The sequence below is a fragment of the Euprymna scolopes genome, chromosome 19 (assembly GCF_053919585.1).
Source record: "Euprymna scolopes isolate OS-2025 chromosome 19, ASM5391958v1, whole genome shotgun sequence".
Taxonomy (NCBI): domain Eukaryota; kingdom Metazoa; phylum Mollusca; class Cephalopoda; order Sepiida; family Sepiolidae; genus Euprymna; species Euprymna scolopes.
The window spans coordinates 120,137,471-120,154,308 of record NC_136500.1 but is presented as its reverse complement, the minus strand read 5'-3'; the positions used below and the strand labels follow the sequence as shown (position 1 = coordinate 120,154,308).

The 16,838-nt window shown below is 32.3% G+C and overlaps 1 pseudogene; it reads right to left on the bottom strand.

Moving 5' to 3' along the window:
• Nucleotides 1–15,677: 15,677 nt before the first annotated feature.
• Nucleotides 15,678–15,796, bottom strand: LOC145240402 (5S ribosomal RNA; annotated as a pseudogene).
• Between the last annotated feature and the right edge of the window lie 1,042 nt (nt 15,797–16,838).

Below are 16,838 nucleotides of genomic sequence, written 5' to 3'. Positions count from 1 at the left end.
TCTGAATTGATCCAGAGTTTATGAAAAATAAAGAGCAAGAAATGTAAAAATAAATATATCACTCACTCAGAAGTTATTCTAAAATGATTGCCTCCGGCAGTAAAATTTGCAAAAGACCACAAATTTCATGATAGAATCAGTGAATCACTATTTAATGTGTTTTGCTAAAGCTTGATCTTGCAATGATTCTGTATAATTTCAAATATTTTTACATTTTTAAAAATTGCCCCTACCACAATAAGTATATTACGTTCTTGCTAGTTTACTTTCGTTTCAAATTATTAAAAAATATTAAAAGTACTTCTATACCACGTGATTCGTTATGAGATAAATTCATGTATGAGAGTTCTTTTAGGCTCAAACTTCCTTCTGTTCATCACATTGTATATCGGTAAATGACATTCTATATTCTGGTTTTGTGTGTAACAATAACACATCCATAAAAACGACAGCTTTTGTCAGTTGATTGATAGCAGTTATTTTAAGTGATATTTACGATGTATTTTGTTAGGGCGGTTGACATATTCTCCCTGAATCTTATCTCTCATCACCCGAGGCTGATATAATTTCCTTGAACATTAAGAACATTATGTTCATCATCTGACACTCAATCGTTGTATTCTCTTTTACTCTATATACGGGTGAAATGAATGCCGATGCTCAAAATGTATAAACATTTTGTTCCCTCCCTTTATTAAAAAGAAAATCACAAAATATCAGGAAATTAACCAATTTTAATGAAAATTTCAGTATTTGTAAAATAATGATCGTGGAATATGAATTAATTATTTTTTATTTAAATCTTAGTGAAAATGTATTATCTTGTTTAAACAAAAATACTTTTACTAAAGTTATGGGTTTCAGTAGTAAATAAAAAACGCAAGAATTTATTTTTGCTTTTTTTATGTAAATAAAGCAAAATTAAATTGTAACAATAATAAAAAAAAATTATTATAGGAACATTACGAAAAAAAAAGCCCCTAGAGTCCGTATTAATGAATTCGATATAACTTGAAGAAGAAAAATTAATTTCTCGAACTACCGATACTACCATTGAATTAAGCATTGTTTATTTAATATTTTCACAAAAAATTATAATAGCAGAAATATTTCTACTTTTTTTTTTTAATTACAGATTTCGCATAATTTTTATATGCAAGGTTTTAATAATTTCCTTGCTCACAAGAATGTGAAACTTTCGGCGTAACATATTTTTTATATAATATTGGCCAATAATTAAAAGAAATAATTTAAAAACAGGAACATAGAAAAATAATAAAATTAAAAAATGGTAAAATTTATGTTTATTACAATAGAAATGTACAGATGCTCGTCTGGGGGGGAAAAAAGAAACGCAAAAGTCCTCCTTCCTTTCAATTACATGACGTCATTCTCAGACAGCTTTTCGACTGTCTCAGATTTTTGGCCTCCATATATTCCATATTTCCAAAAGTATGTTTTGTTGTAGTTTCAAAGCGTCCCTTAAAGTGCAATTGTTTTAATATCTCTGAAACTTATTTCACCAGGTATGTTTGCCAGATTGTTTTTGAATTCTTTTCCACATGTTAATCAACATATCTTGATTTCATAGAACAAGCCTACACACATCATTTTCAATTATTTATTATCACAACGTTTCGTTTAGCTTAAAAAGGAATATTAACATAATGTGAAAGATTATGTCGTATGAGATGTTATTTGGCTGCGGATATTTACTTCTATTTCGAGGGTTTACTTCTAGAGAAAATGTATCCTCATGCCAGATTGTATAGAGAGACCTAAGCAACTCAAGGATTATGTCTAGTAAGCATCAAAGTGCTGTGTTTTAATTTTTTTAAAGCCCGGTTGCTTTTGTGTGAAAACTGTCTAGTTTTGTGAGGGAGGTAGTTCTGCTGGCTATTTTCTTGGCATTCATATACCATTTTAAGGTTTGGATTCTGCAGTGCTCACAATAGTGGCTCCGTGTTGATGGTCTATCTCTAACAAATTCATAACTCCTGGTCTTCTTGATTGATACAGACTTGTTTCTGTATATTACTCGGTATAGTATTAAGAGTTTTGTTGTTTCAGTGTCAAGCCTGTTTGTGTCTCCCTGCGGCCAGTCAACAATGCCAAGGCTATACATCACCACTGGCATAGCTAGTTGGTCAATGGCTTGGTTGGTTGTTTTTGTTTTACGGCATATCAACCCTTTTCAGGTTATTTAATGCAGAATCCAAAGATTTTGAAGACAAATTTTTTTAATAGAATATATTTGTTGTTTTCACGTCAGTTTCTATTTAACCCATAGTTGGGACCCTAACAGGTACTACCACTCCGGGTCAGAGTGGACCTGGGAGCAATGGTAATTAAAGGGTGGCTCCACACTCCCCAAAGCCCACAAGCTGGGGCCTCACCACTGGATATAGTTTAAGGTCATATCCAGGACCCCCATTGAGGGACTTTTACCCTCTGCAGGGGGGCAGTCGGCGTATTCTAATGCCCCACCGACAGGGCCTTGGTCAATGGCAGTCACACTGATTTTGTTTGTCAGCTGTAATTTTCAAATTTTCTGACATGGCGTACATACTCTTTGCCTATTTTTTTCTCGTTCTGCCATGCATCGTTTTCTTCTATGCCAAGGAATTTGTATTTTTCCTGCTCTTCTAAGTCTCTATATTCAAGTTGTATTTTTTTATATGGATCTTCTTTCCATTTCTGATGGAGTTTGTATTTTTCCTGCTCTTCTAAGTCTCTAAATTCAAGTTGTATTTTTTTATATGGATCTTCTTTCCATTTCTGATGGAGTTTGTATTTTTCCTGCTCTTCTAAGTCTCTATATCCAAGTTGTATTTTTTTATATGGATCTTCTTTCCATTTCTGATGGAGTTTGTATTTTTCCTGCTCTTCTAAGTCTCTATATCCAAGTTGTATTTTTTTATATGGATCTTCTTTTCATTTCTGATGGAGTTTGTATTTTTCCTGCTCTTCTAAGTCTCTATATCCAAGTTGTATTTTTTTATATGGATCTTCTTTCCATTTCTGATGGAGTTTGTATTTTTCCTGCTCTTCTAAGTCTCTATATCCAAGTTGTATTTTTTTATATGGATCTTCTTTCCATTTCTGATGGAGTTTGTATTTTTCCTGCTCTTCTAAGTCTCTATATCCAAGTTGTATTTTTTTATATGGATCTTCTTTCCATTTCTGATGGAGTTTGTATTTTTCCTGCTCTTCTAAGTCTCTATATCCAAGTTGTATTTTTTTATATGGATCTTCTTTCCATTTCTGATGAAGTTTGTATTTTTCCTGCTCTTCTAAGTCTCTATATCCAAGTTGTATTTTTTTATATGGATCTTCTTTCCATTTCTGATGGAGTTTGTATTTTTCCTGGATACTCTATATCCCAGTTGTATTTTTTTATATGGATCTTCTTTCCATTTCTGATGGAGTTTGTATTTTTCCTGCTCTTCTAAGTCTCTATATCCAAGTTGTATTTTTTTATATGGATCTTCTTTCCATTTCTGATGAAGTTTGTATTTTTCCTGCTCTTCTAAGTCTCTATATCCAAGTTGTATTTTTTTATATGGATCTTCTTTCCATTTCTGATGGAGTTTGTATTTTTCCTGCTCTTCTAAGTCTCTATATCCAAGTTGTATTTTTTATATGGATCTTCTTTCCATTTCTGATGGAGTTTGTATTTTTCCTGCTCTTCTAAGTCTCTATATCCAAGTTGTATTTTTTTATATGGATCTTCTTTCCATTTCTGATGGAGTTTGTATTTTTCCTGCTCTTCTAAGTCTCTATATCCAAGTTGTATTTTTTTATATGGATCTTCTTTCCATTTCTGATGGAGTTTGTATTTTTCCTGCTCTTCTAAGTCTCTATATTCAAGTTGTATTTTTTATATGGATCTTCTTTCCATTTCTGATGGAGTTTGTATTTTTCCTGCTCTTCTAAGTCTCTATATCCAAGTTGTATTTTTTTATATGGATCTTCTTTCCATTTCTGATGAAGTTTGTATTTTTCCTGCTCTTCTAAGTCTCTATATCCAAGTTGTATTTTTTTATATGGATCTTCTTTCCATTTCTGATGGAGTTTGTATTTTTCCTGGATACTCTATATCCCAGTTGTATTTTTTTATATGGATCTTCTTTCCATTTCTGATGGAGTTTGTATTTTTCCTGCTCTTCTAAGTCTCTATATCCAAGTTGTATTTTTTTATATGGATCTTCTTTCCATTTCTGATGAAGTTTGTATTTTTCCTGCTCTTCTAAGTCTCTATATCCAAGTTGTATTTTTTTATATGGATCTTCTTTCCATTTCTGATGGAGTTTGTATTTTTCCTGCTCTTCTAAGTCTCTATATCCAAGTTGTATTTTTTATATGGATCTTCTTTCCATTTCTGATGGAGTTTGTATTTTTCCTGCTCTTCTAAGTCTCTATATCCAAGTTGTATTTTTTTATATGGATCTTCTTTCCATTTCTGATGGAGTTTGTATTTTTCCTGCTCTTCTAAGTCTCTATATCCAAGTTGTATTTTTTTATATGGATCTTCTTTCCATTTCTGATGGAGTTTGTATTTTTCCTGCTCTTCTAAGTCTCTATATTCAAGTTGTATTTTTTATATGGATCTTCTTTCCATTTCTGATGGAGTTTGTATTTTTCCTGCTCTTCTAAGTCTCTATATCCAAGTTGTATTTTTTTATATGGATCTTCTTTCCATTTCTGATGAAGTTTGTATTTTTCCTGCTCTTCTAAGTCTCTATATCCAAGTTGTATTTTTTTATATGGATCTTCTTTCCATTTCTGATGGAGTTTGTATTTTTCCTGGATACTCTATATCCCAGTTGTATTTTTTTATATGGATCTTCTTTCCATTTCTGATGGAGTTTGTATTTTTCCTGCTCTTCTAAGTCTCTATATCCAAGTTGTATTTTTTTATATGGATCTTCTTTCCATTTCTGATGAAGTTTGTATTTTTCCTGCTCTTCTAAGTCTCTATATCCAAGTTGTATTTTTTTATATGGATCTTCTTTCCATTTCTGATGGAGTTTGTATTTTTCCTGCTCTTCTAAGTCTCTATATCCAAGTTGTATTTTTTTATATGGATCTTCTTTCCATTTCTGATGGAGTTTGTATTTTTCCTGCTCTTCTAAGTCTCTATATCCAAGTTGTATTTTTTTATATGGATCTTCTTTCCATTTCTGATGGAGTTTGTATTTTTCCTGCTCTTCTAAGTCTCTATATCCAAGTTGTATTTTTTTATATGGATCTTCTTTCCATTTCTGATGGAGTTTGTATTTTTCCTGCTCTTCTAAGTCTCTATATCCAAGTTGTATTTTTTTATATGGATCTTCTTTCCATTTCTAATGGAGTTTGTATTTTTCCTGCTCTTCTAAGTCTCTATATCCAAGTTGTATTTTTTTATATGGATCTTCTTTCCATTTCTGATGGAGTTTGTATTTTTCCTGCTCTTCTAAGTCTCTATATCCCAGTTGTATTTTTTTATATGGATCTTCTTTCCATTTCTGATGGAGTTTGTATTTTTCCTGCTCTTCTAAGTCTCTATATCCAAGTTGTATTTTTTTATATGGATCTTCTTTCCATTTCTGATGAAGTTTGTATTTTTCCTGCTCTTCTAAGTCTCTATATCCAAGTTGTATTTTTTTATATGGATCTTCTTTCCATTTCTGATGGAGTTTGTATTTTTCCTGCTCTTCTAAGTCTCTATATCCAAGTTGTATTTTTTTATATGGATCTTCTTTCCATTTCTGATGGAGTTTGTATTTTTCCTGCTCTTCTAAGTCTCTATATTCAAGTTGTATTTTTTATATGGATCTTCTTTCCATTTCTGATGGAGTTTGTATTTTTCCTGCTCTTCTAAGTCTCTATATCCAAGTTGTATTTTTTTATATGGATCTTCTTTCCATTTCTGATGGAGTTTGTATTTTTCCTGCTCTTCTAAGTCTCTATATCCAAGTTGTATTTTTTTATATGGATCTTCTTTCCATTTCTGATGAAGTTTGTATTTTTCCTGCTCTTCTAAGTCTCTATATCCAAGTTGTATTTTTTTATATGGATCTTCTTTCCATTTCTGATGGAGTTTGTATTTTTCCTGCTCTTCTAAGTCTCTATATCCAAGTTGTATTTTTTTATATGGATCTTCTTTCCATTTCTGATGGAGTTTGTATTTTTCCTGCTCTTCTAAGTCTCTATATCCAAGTTGTATTTTTTTATATGGATCTTCTTTCCATTTCTGATGGAGTTTGTATTTTTCCTGCTCTTCTAAGTCTCTATATCCAAGTTGTATTTTTTTATATGGATCTTCTTTCCATTTCTGATGGAGTTTGTATTTTTCCTGCTCTTCTAAGTCTCTATATCCAAGTTGTATTTTTTTATATGGATCTTCTTTCCATTTCTAATGGAGTTTGTATTTTTCCTGCTCTTCTAAGTCTCTATATCCAAGTTGTATTTTTTTATATGGATCTTCTTTCCATTTCTGATGGAGTTTGTATTTTTCCTGCTCTTCTAAGTCTCTATATCCCAGTTGTATTTTTTTATATGGATCTTCTTTCCATTTCTGATGGAGTTTGTATTTTTCCTGCTCTTCTAAGTCTCTATATCCAAGTTGTATTTTTTTATATGGATCTTCTTTCCATTTCTGATGAAGTTTGTATTTTTCCTGCTCTTCTAAGTCTCTATATCCAAGTTGTATTTTTTTATATGGATCTTCTTTCCATTTCTGATGGAGTTTGTATTTTTCCTGCTCTTCTAAGTCTCTATATCCAAGTTGTATTTTTTTATATGGATCTTCTTTCCATTTCTGATGGAGTTTGTATTTTTCCTGCTCTTCTAAGTCTCTATATTCAAGTTGTATTTTTTATATGGATCTTCTTTCCATTTCTGATGGAGTTTGTATTTTTCCTGCTCTTCTAAGTCTCTATATCCAAGTTGTATTTTTTTATATGGATCTTCTTTCCATTTCTGATGGAGTTTGTATTTTTCCTGCTCTTCTAAGTCTCTATATCCAAGTTGTATTTTTTTATATGGATCTTCTTTCCATTTCTGATGGAGTTTGTATTTTTCCTGCTCTTCTAAGTCTCTATATCCAAGTTGTATTTTTTTATATGGATCTTCTTTCCATTTCTGATGGAGTTTGTATTTTTCCTGCTCTTCTAAGTCTCTATATCCAAGTTGTATTTTTTTATATGGATCTTCTTTCCATTTCTGATGGAGTTTGTATTTTTCCTGCTCTTCTAAGTCTCTATATCCAAGTTGTATTTTTTTTATATGGATCTTCTTTCCATTTCTGATGGAGTTTGTATTTTTCCTGCTCTTCTAAGTCTCTATATTCAAGTTGTATTTTTTTTATGGATCTTCTTTCCATTTCTGATGGAGTTTGTATTTTTCCTGCTCTTCTAAGTCTCTATATCCAAGTTGTATTTTTTTATATGGATCTTCTTTCCATTTCTGATGGAGTTTGTATTTTTCCTGCTCTTCTAAGTCTCTATATCCAAGTTGTATTTTTTTATATGGATCTTCTTTCCATTTCTGATGGAGTTTGTATTTTTCCTGCTCTTCTAAGTCTCTATATCCAAGTTGTATTTTTTTATATGGATCTTCTTTCCATTTCTGATGGATCACTTTGCATGAATCCTCACGTGTATCACTAATTTATATTTTTCAGAACAAGAATATCCACATACTTGTGGCTTTTTCACATTGTTTCTTATCGAAACAATGTGAAAAAGCCACATCTTAAACAGAGCGAGTTCTAATAAGTCTCACGAAATCTTATTTCTGAGAACAAGAATATCCACACACTTCAAAAGAATGTGGTTTTTCCATTTTTTTAGTTTCCCAGTGTGTATCATTAACTTTAATTTTTCAGAACAGGAATATCCACACACTTCACAAAAATATGTCTTTTCACTATTTCATTTTACTTCAGCCGAAGTTCTCTGAAATCAAAGGGTCCACTACCTAGGGCTAACACTTGAACTCTATATGTGATACATAGATATTCAAATGTTCAATAAAAGTTCTTTATCTCTCAAAGAAAATGAGAACATAATTTTTCTCTCCCCAATTTACCATTTTCATATGTTGTAGTATATCTTTCGCTTTGGTTTCTTGGTCTTACGGGATTCCAGAACAAGAATTTATCTAGATTAGTGGAGTATCCATCTTCGTATATTGCTGGAGGTAACATCACTTGGAGAAGGTACACTATTCCTTGTAAAGCTAATGTGGATTTGCCAGAGAGATCTTATATATTATTTAATTGGAATTCATTATTAAGATGAGTGTTGCTTATTCATTTATTTACTGGGGACTATTATCATCATTTTTAGTTGTTTTTCACCACTTTTCAGCCAACTATTCCTTTTTCAGGTGGAAGCCACGAAGGGATAAGGACTCTCCTAACTGCATCAGGATCAGTGGCGCAATGGGTAGAGACATGGAATCTCTAGTTCTAGATGAGCATTGTCTGAGGATAGCGGTTTCAATTCTACCCAAAGCCAGAGACATTCTTGGCCTAAACGTGATGAGACAACAAAAACTACAGAAGGCAGTAATTGCTAAGGATGCAGTTAGGAGACTCAGAGTTCCCATCCCATCATGGTTACAACCTGATGAAGACCAAAGGATTAGTTGACCGAAATGTAGTGAAACAACTTTAAAAAGTTGCTAATAGTCCACAAAACATAAATTAATAAACAAGATCTTATTTGGACTGTGAATGCTATGTGATTTAGAATATTTAGTAAGGGTTTACTTCTAATGAAAACAATTCTTATGCCAGGTTGTTCTGACAAACCCTTGTGCAGAGGAGTGACTAGTACATATTCAAGTTCTCTCTTTATGCAGTCATGCTCTCTCTTTTGTTTTATTTTACTTCAGTCGAAGTTCTCAGAAATCAAGGGGCCCACGGCCTGGGGCTAACACTTCTCTCTTTTTTTTTCATTTTTCTTAAACTTTTTCTTCTAGGGGATGGGACATCCAACCAGATGTATGACATTTACCCCTATTTTAGTGAGTCCAACCAAGAGATCTTTTCAGGATTCTAGCCGTCCTTTCAGTGCAATCGTTTGTATTTCACTTGCACTTGGTTCACCGGGTATGCTTGCTATGTACTTTTTAAAGTTCTTTTTCATCCAGTGTGAGTTCTCATATGCCTCAAGAAGTTAGATTTTGCAGAACAAGAGTATCCACACACTTCACAAGAATGTGGCTTTTCTCCAGTGTGAATTCTCCTATGGATCACTAAATACGATTTTTGAGAACAAGAATATCGACAAACTTCACAAGAATAGGGCTTTTCCTTAGTGTGGGTTCTCATATGTCTCACTAACTTTGATTTTTCAGAAAAAGAAAATCCACACACTTCACAAGAATATGGCTTTTCCCCTGTGTGAATTCTCATATGTGTCACTAAACTTGATTTAACAGAACTAGAATATCCACACACTTTACAAGAAAATGGCTTTTCTCCAGTATGAGTTCTTATATGTCTCAATAAAACTGATTTTCTAGAACATGTATAGCCACATATAACACAAAAATGTGGCTTTTCCTTTTTTTCTTTTGTTTTGATTTTTTTATCACTTTGTTCAGTGTACGTTCTTGTATGCGGCATTAAACTAGATTTTTCAGAACAAAAATGTCTACCCTCTTTACAAGAATGTGACTTTTCTCCAGTGTGAGTTTTCATATTAATCAATACGATTGCTCAGAAAAAGAATATGCTTCACTTTATTTTTTGAACAAGAATAACTACACACGTCCCAAGAATTTGGCTTTCCCTACTATGTGCAGGCATGGTCTAATAAAATTGATCCTTGGGCACGATTATCACCACTTAGTTATAAACAATATTGCATTTCTCCTCATTTTTTCAGTCTCAATTCGGAGTTGTTCATGCAAAAGTTAATTCAGTTTATATCACTTATCATGTACTTGAAAAGAGATATTTTGTGAATGTTAAAATCTGGTCTTTTCTAAAGAACCAATTTTGTGCAATATTTAATTAGAAATCTCATGATTTATAGAAATATTAAACAACAATTTCACAGATGTAAATATGATCGTCGCGATTTTATCACAAATTGCTTTACTATTCAGATAAAATAACTCTCCACAGATATGTCTAATAGAGTTTTGTGCAATAATTTTCTATAGAATACTGTTTGGTCCCTTACTTGGTATTTTAAATTTGTTCAAGCAGGAAGATCTGCAAATAAAAAAAAATGAAATTTAATATTTAATATCGAAGTTTATTTTAACAAACAAAAACATAACTTTTTTGCCTTTATTCACAGGAATCTAGCATTAATTGATATTCATATTGTTTAAATGCTAAATACTATTCTATATTATTTTATAAGACTAGCGGGGCTACCTGGCGTTGCTCGGGGCCGTATAAACAATGAAAATATTGAATTTGGTTTTGTAATATATTTGTTATTCTTACGAGAGAGGAATTTTGTATGTTTATGTATCATTTGTTATTTCGAACAAAAGAATATTTTACCTACATAGGACGGGTATTACACATATGAAATAATTGTATCTTACCTAGGGTAGGTCATTTATAGCATGTATATGAAAGGACGGGTAATATACAACACATTTATCTCATCAAATCCCAAGCGATGCCAGGTATATTACTAATATATATTCTTGCCTATTTCATTCAATCCCGGGCAACGCTGGGTGTTTTGCTAGTATATATCTCAACCAATCTCATTAAATCCTGGGTGACGCAAGGTATTCTGTTAGTATATATTTCAATCAATCTAATTCAATCCAAGGCAATGCCAAGTATTCTGCTAGTATATATTTGCATCTATCTCATTACATCCCAGGCGACCGCATACATTGCATACATTTGCATGTCTCTCATTGAATCCAGGGTGACTCTGGGTAATCTGTAAGTATATATGTGGACGTATCTTGTTAAATCCAATAATTCTTGGATTGTTACAAATTTCGACAATTTAACCCACATTATCGCTCACCTGTCTAAAATAATAACTTTGAGACATTGTCTTGGCTAGTTTTTCATTACAAACACATCATCCATCTCGGATTTTACTAATTTTAACTTGCTAATAACTTTGGTAACGTTGTCATAGCGTAGAAGTTCATAGTTTAATTTGTATGAGTGTTACATTTTTTTTTTACCGATAACAACGTTTTTATATACAGACTGCCATTACAGCTTGCTGGCATCAAGATCATGTTGCAGGACTCAGCGGGTTTTAAATACAAGGTGGCTTAAAATAAACGGGCCCCGTGTACACTTTATGTAGAAGAGTTGGGGTCCGTTTTTTGGGGCAGTTATAAATCGATTTAAAAATATGTAATGTTTAACATTAAAACGTCAATTTCCCCCCCTGCAGAAAATCGGTCAGCTGACCCACTTCTGATGGTCGTTTTGGGCCAATTTTTCGATATTTGTCGTCCGGAGGGTGGGGCTTTCATATGAGATCAAGTTCGTGAATTTTTTTCTGTCTGTCAAAAGTTTTTAGCAGACATCCAAACATACACATATACATACATACATTTTCGCTTTTATATATATAGATTATCATGAAATGATTATAGTAAAAGCAACAATAACATAGTATGAATTGTAGGAACAATAAGCATACTACACCCATAGTTATTACTGTTACTAATAGGAATATAATTTTAAAAAAATTAATTAAAATACTAAGTATACAATTTAAAGTTAATATTCTAACCCAATACGGTCCTAGATATAACCTTAAACTATATCTGATGGTAATATATGCTTGCGGGCTTTGGGGAGTGTGGAGCCACCCTTTAATTGCCATTGCTCCCAGGTCCACTCTTACCCAGAATGGTAGTACCTGTTAGGGTCCCAACTATGGGTTAAATAGAAACAGACTTGAAAAAACAAATATATTCTATTAAAATTTTTTTCTTCAAAATAACTGGATTCGACATTAACTAACCAGAAAAGGGTTGATATGCTGTAAAACAAAAACAATCAACCAACCAAATCTAAACCAATACAGAATCCAGTTTTTAGCATGGGATAATATTATAGTTTACAAATTATTTCATCCGATGTTTTCAGAGCATATTATTATTCTTATATTTTAACAGTTTCTTTATTATTTTCATCCTTACTTTTCTTCACCTCCCAATAGTATAAATACGTAAAATCTAGTAATGTTGTATGAATTAAAATATGGTATGAATTAAAATATGGCATTTAGAATGGGTCTATTCCACTCATGGTCTACGAACTTAACTTTTTTCTTCGGTATGACTTCAATGTTTTATCCATAACAAGTGGGTGTTTTTTGTTGGATTTAAGATTTTTTATATCTTTTAAGCCTTTTTCATTCGCTTTAAAATTACTTTTCTTTTTAACCAAGAAAAAAATGTGAAATTATCGAAACTATCAACAATTTCTTAAAACGTTGAAAAGTCTACAGTAAAATCTAAACATTTATTTTTTATTAGTTATTTTTTCTTTTATATATTTAATATTTCACGCATATTATTCCAATTGATAGATTGTTTTATCTTTTTATCCCTGATTCATATGAACGAAGAAATTGTCATTACTACATGTGTTTAGTTTTTTAGCAAGTTAATATTTAATCTTTATCGGTTAGATCAAAATTGTAATTTACTAATTATTAAATACACTATCCACATAATACTGACATTACAAAGCCTGCTTGGAAGGTGCAGTTTCTCAACTGTGCTAGAAAATTACTTAGACATGAGCGTATCTTATACTAGCATTACAAGTTGATTTTTTTCTTTTTAGATAATTGTTATTTTATCAACTTGCATGATATACATTTCCGTGGACATTTTTCTTTAGAAAAAAATCGGCTAAATTATGGACCTCAACATTTCAAGAAATTCGGTAATTTCGCCATTATTTATTTATTTTTCCAGCTATTCTCATGAAACTAGGCGCTCTTATGTAAAACTGTGTACTCTTTTTGCTTATGTAGTCAAATCTGATGTACCTCTTTACCATAAGTCATGAATTATAAATTCAGATGTAAAAATTTAATTTTTTTTAAACTGGCGCATGGTATCATACAGTGGATGTCTATTCATGAACAAAACTAAGTATTATACTGGTATTTAAATATAGCTTTATTGAGAATATGCATTTTCCTGCCTCCTCATTAAAGGAGAGCTTAATCTTGGGTGTAGGCATTGAATGCCTAAAGAGCATTCATGGCCGGTATTTACTACTCCCCTCAAAGAAAAAAATATTGAGTAGATATGAATTAATCTCAGAAATAAATCGAAGAAAATTTTTAATATAGATTTTTAATTTCTGACAAAGATGGAAATTCCTATAATCAACCAGTATATGCATTTTGGAACCAGTCCAATTTTCAATTTTGTAAATCCTCTCTATCTGGCCCAAAATATACTCCTATTTTCTGAGATGCAACCAGAAATTGTACTCTATGTGAATCGTTAATGTAGCTTTCACATTACCAGGATACCAGGAATCCTGATAAGCAACAATTTTATATTCACCAGTTGATGATAATTTTTGTCACTCCCATTCTGTTGTTTTACTGAAAATTCAATTATGTAAACAAAGAAATAAAACGATAATGTTTTACCTTGTTTCCACCTTAACATTTAAAATGATTACTTTTATAGATTTTAGGTCATGCTGAAATATTTGTATATCGCAATTAAATTTTCTGCGAATAAGTAGTTTTCCGGATATTAAGCAATGTCATCTCTTATGTTTTCGCTGGTGGCCAACTTGGTACGTGCAAGTGCGCAAATGCAATGCCAACAGCAAGCAATAATGTAAGAAATAACATTGCTTAATATCCAGAAAGCTACTTATTTGCAGAAAATTTAAATTCGAGATTCGTTTTCAGCATACCCAAAAACGTTAAACGGTAGTCATTTAAAAAAAAATGTTAAGATAGAGACAAGGTAAAAATTTACAAAATGCATCGCAATGAAATTCTTTATTGAACTGCCTAATTATTATTATTATAATTATTATCATTATTATAATTATTAATATTATTATTATTATTATTATTATTATTATTTAGATTCCCCACTCACAAAACACTCGTTTGTTTTACAGATTCGAAAAAATGGTCTTGATAAACTCAGAATAAAAAATGATTAGTCTAGCAAGCAGAGTTACATGCAAGATAAAGCTTATTTATAAAAAAAACTTTATAAAAACTTTAATGGATTTTTATGAAGTATAACTCAATTCCTACACGAAGTAATATGCTTTTGTTTTGGTAGACATATATATATTAAATTGTTTTTTTTGGAGTATTCAGTCGAACAATAAATTTTGATTGTAAAGTTCAACTTACAGTTTTAATTTTCTTTCTCATATATATATATATATATATATATATATATATATATATATATATATATATATATATACTAGCAAAAGTACCCGTCATTGATTGAGTTCAAAAACAGCCTCCAGAAAATGGACTCTGATTTGTGAAAATCTGATAGGTTATAAAAAGGAAGGGTTATAAAGAGATACCTTCGAATTTAGTGGTATCAAAACCAAAGCAAAATATGATGAAAGTAAAAATGAAATAGATAAACCCCATAATTTATTATACCATACCTGTTCACACTGAAACACTTATCACAATATTCTGTGGATCTATATTAAAAAACCTTGTAAAACTTTGTGACATATTTCCATTCTATGGAGGTCAGGTGCGAACGAACACCCCATAATTTTATTATTCCATATTTCTTCAAACTGAAACATAATTATCAAAGTATACTTATGCAGATAGGTATGAAAAGTATTTATTAAAGTTTGTGCCTATTTCCATTCTTTGGAGACCAAGCGCGAACGAAGACCCCCACAATTTTATTATACCATCCCTATTTAAGTTAAAACATACTTATCAAAGTATTATTATGTACATCTATATCAAAAACACTTGTAAACGTTTTTTTTTAATTTTTACATTTTTATTTCCATACTTTGTGGACCAGGTGCATACGCAGACCCCACAACTTTAATGAATCATCATTATTCCAGATCAAACATAGTCATTCCTGTGTCTCGATACATCTTCTATCATTATATGTGATCAGTTTTCTATAATATTCAACCTAGGAGCGTGTTCGTGACCAGACACACACACAGACGTTCAGCTTTATATTATAGATATATAGTGTCAGATTAATTTTTTAAAATCAATGTCCACCCCACACAAGGCACAGTACCACTTTGAAGTCGGGGGCTACTATCGGGGACATAAGTTGCAGGGCATTATGAAGGGAGATGAGTAGCAAGGTGTTTGTTCAAATTACACTGAACTTCTGCATATCAGTACACTAGAGGAAGCAGAATCCCGGAAGGGAGTTCCAAAGTCTTGTAGTTCTGGGGAAGCAACTATTGGATAAAAGGCTTTCTTACACCTGGGGATCTCTACTGTAAAGGGGTGGGACTGAGTTGCTTGTCAGGTTTGTCAGGGGTAGTCATGTGTGTGTGTGGAGTCAGCACCAACCCTATTCAGGGTTTAACCAGCTTCCCTCAAAGGAGGAAGTTTAATGGGAGTATGAAATTCACAAGCAGTCCCCAGTCGCATGTATATCCCTGTTAGGGGAGATGACGACGTTAGGTTTTTGCAACTTTTTGCAGGGAGATGTCGACGTCCTCCTACATACAGCACCTGGACTTTCCAAATTGGTCACCCATTTTAGTAATGACCAGGCTCAACGTTGCTTAACTTCAGTGATTTGACGGGAACCGGTGTGTCAACATGATTATGCCGTATGTAGTTGCTGTGTTCTATAAGTACTTTAATGGTGAATGCTCTGACGAACTGCAAGCACTTGTACCTCCTTGACGTAGTCACATTGAGGAGGTACAAGCGCTTGCAGTTCGTCGAGGAGGTACAAGTGATTGCAGTTCGTCAGAGCATTCACTAGAGGGCGGCAGTACTAGGGGTCTATCTTCAAAAACCATTTGCACCTAGCTTAATCTCTTCATTAGGATGATAATAGATAGAGAAAAAAAGAATTTAAAAAAAAAAGTCATTTTTGGCATGTGGGGGGCTTTTTTTATGATAGTGCCCCCCCCCCCGGTGGCCCAAAATCACCATTTGCAGCAAAAAATTTACATCATGCAAAATTGCATGCACCTAAACGTCCTAAATGGATACAAATTGGTATAGATAGTTGAGACTGATGATTTCTAGCCATTTTTTAGGCATTTTTGGGTTTATAGGATGAAAAGAAGGGCCAAAATGAGCCGAAATTTGCCCAAAATTACCCGAAACTTAAAAAATCGGCTATTTGGCTACTATGTTACTCCTAAAACATTCCAAATGACTATGAGTGGACTTAGTTGGCTAAAACTTACATTACCCCATAATTTCTAGCCATTTTTGAGGAATGATTCACTATTGAAGTACTTATAGAACAGGCAGAGGGATGCAACATTTCGTCGATGGGACAGAGGTTGAAGCCTAGAGGACAGTTCAGGACCTATCAGGTTGGCGACTCTCTTTTGAACCCTGTCCAGGAGTGAGAGATAAGCAGCAGATGCACCAGCCCAAATAACTCTTGGTGTAACAACCGTTGTTAAATTTAGATAATAAAGTACTTCTAAAAACAATGATAATTAAGTATTGATGCATTCATTATTATTTATTATCTTTGTAGTAAAATCGCTAGGATTCTTATGTATGGTTGTTTGGTGACGATTTTTCAGTTTTACCCTATACACCTTTTACATAATAAAAAAATTTAATTCACTCAAAATAAAAGTAGCATTCTTATGTAAGGTTGTTTAATGTTTTACCTTTTTACTTTATAAA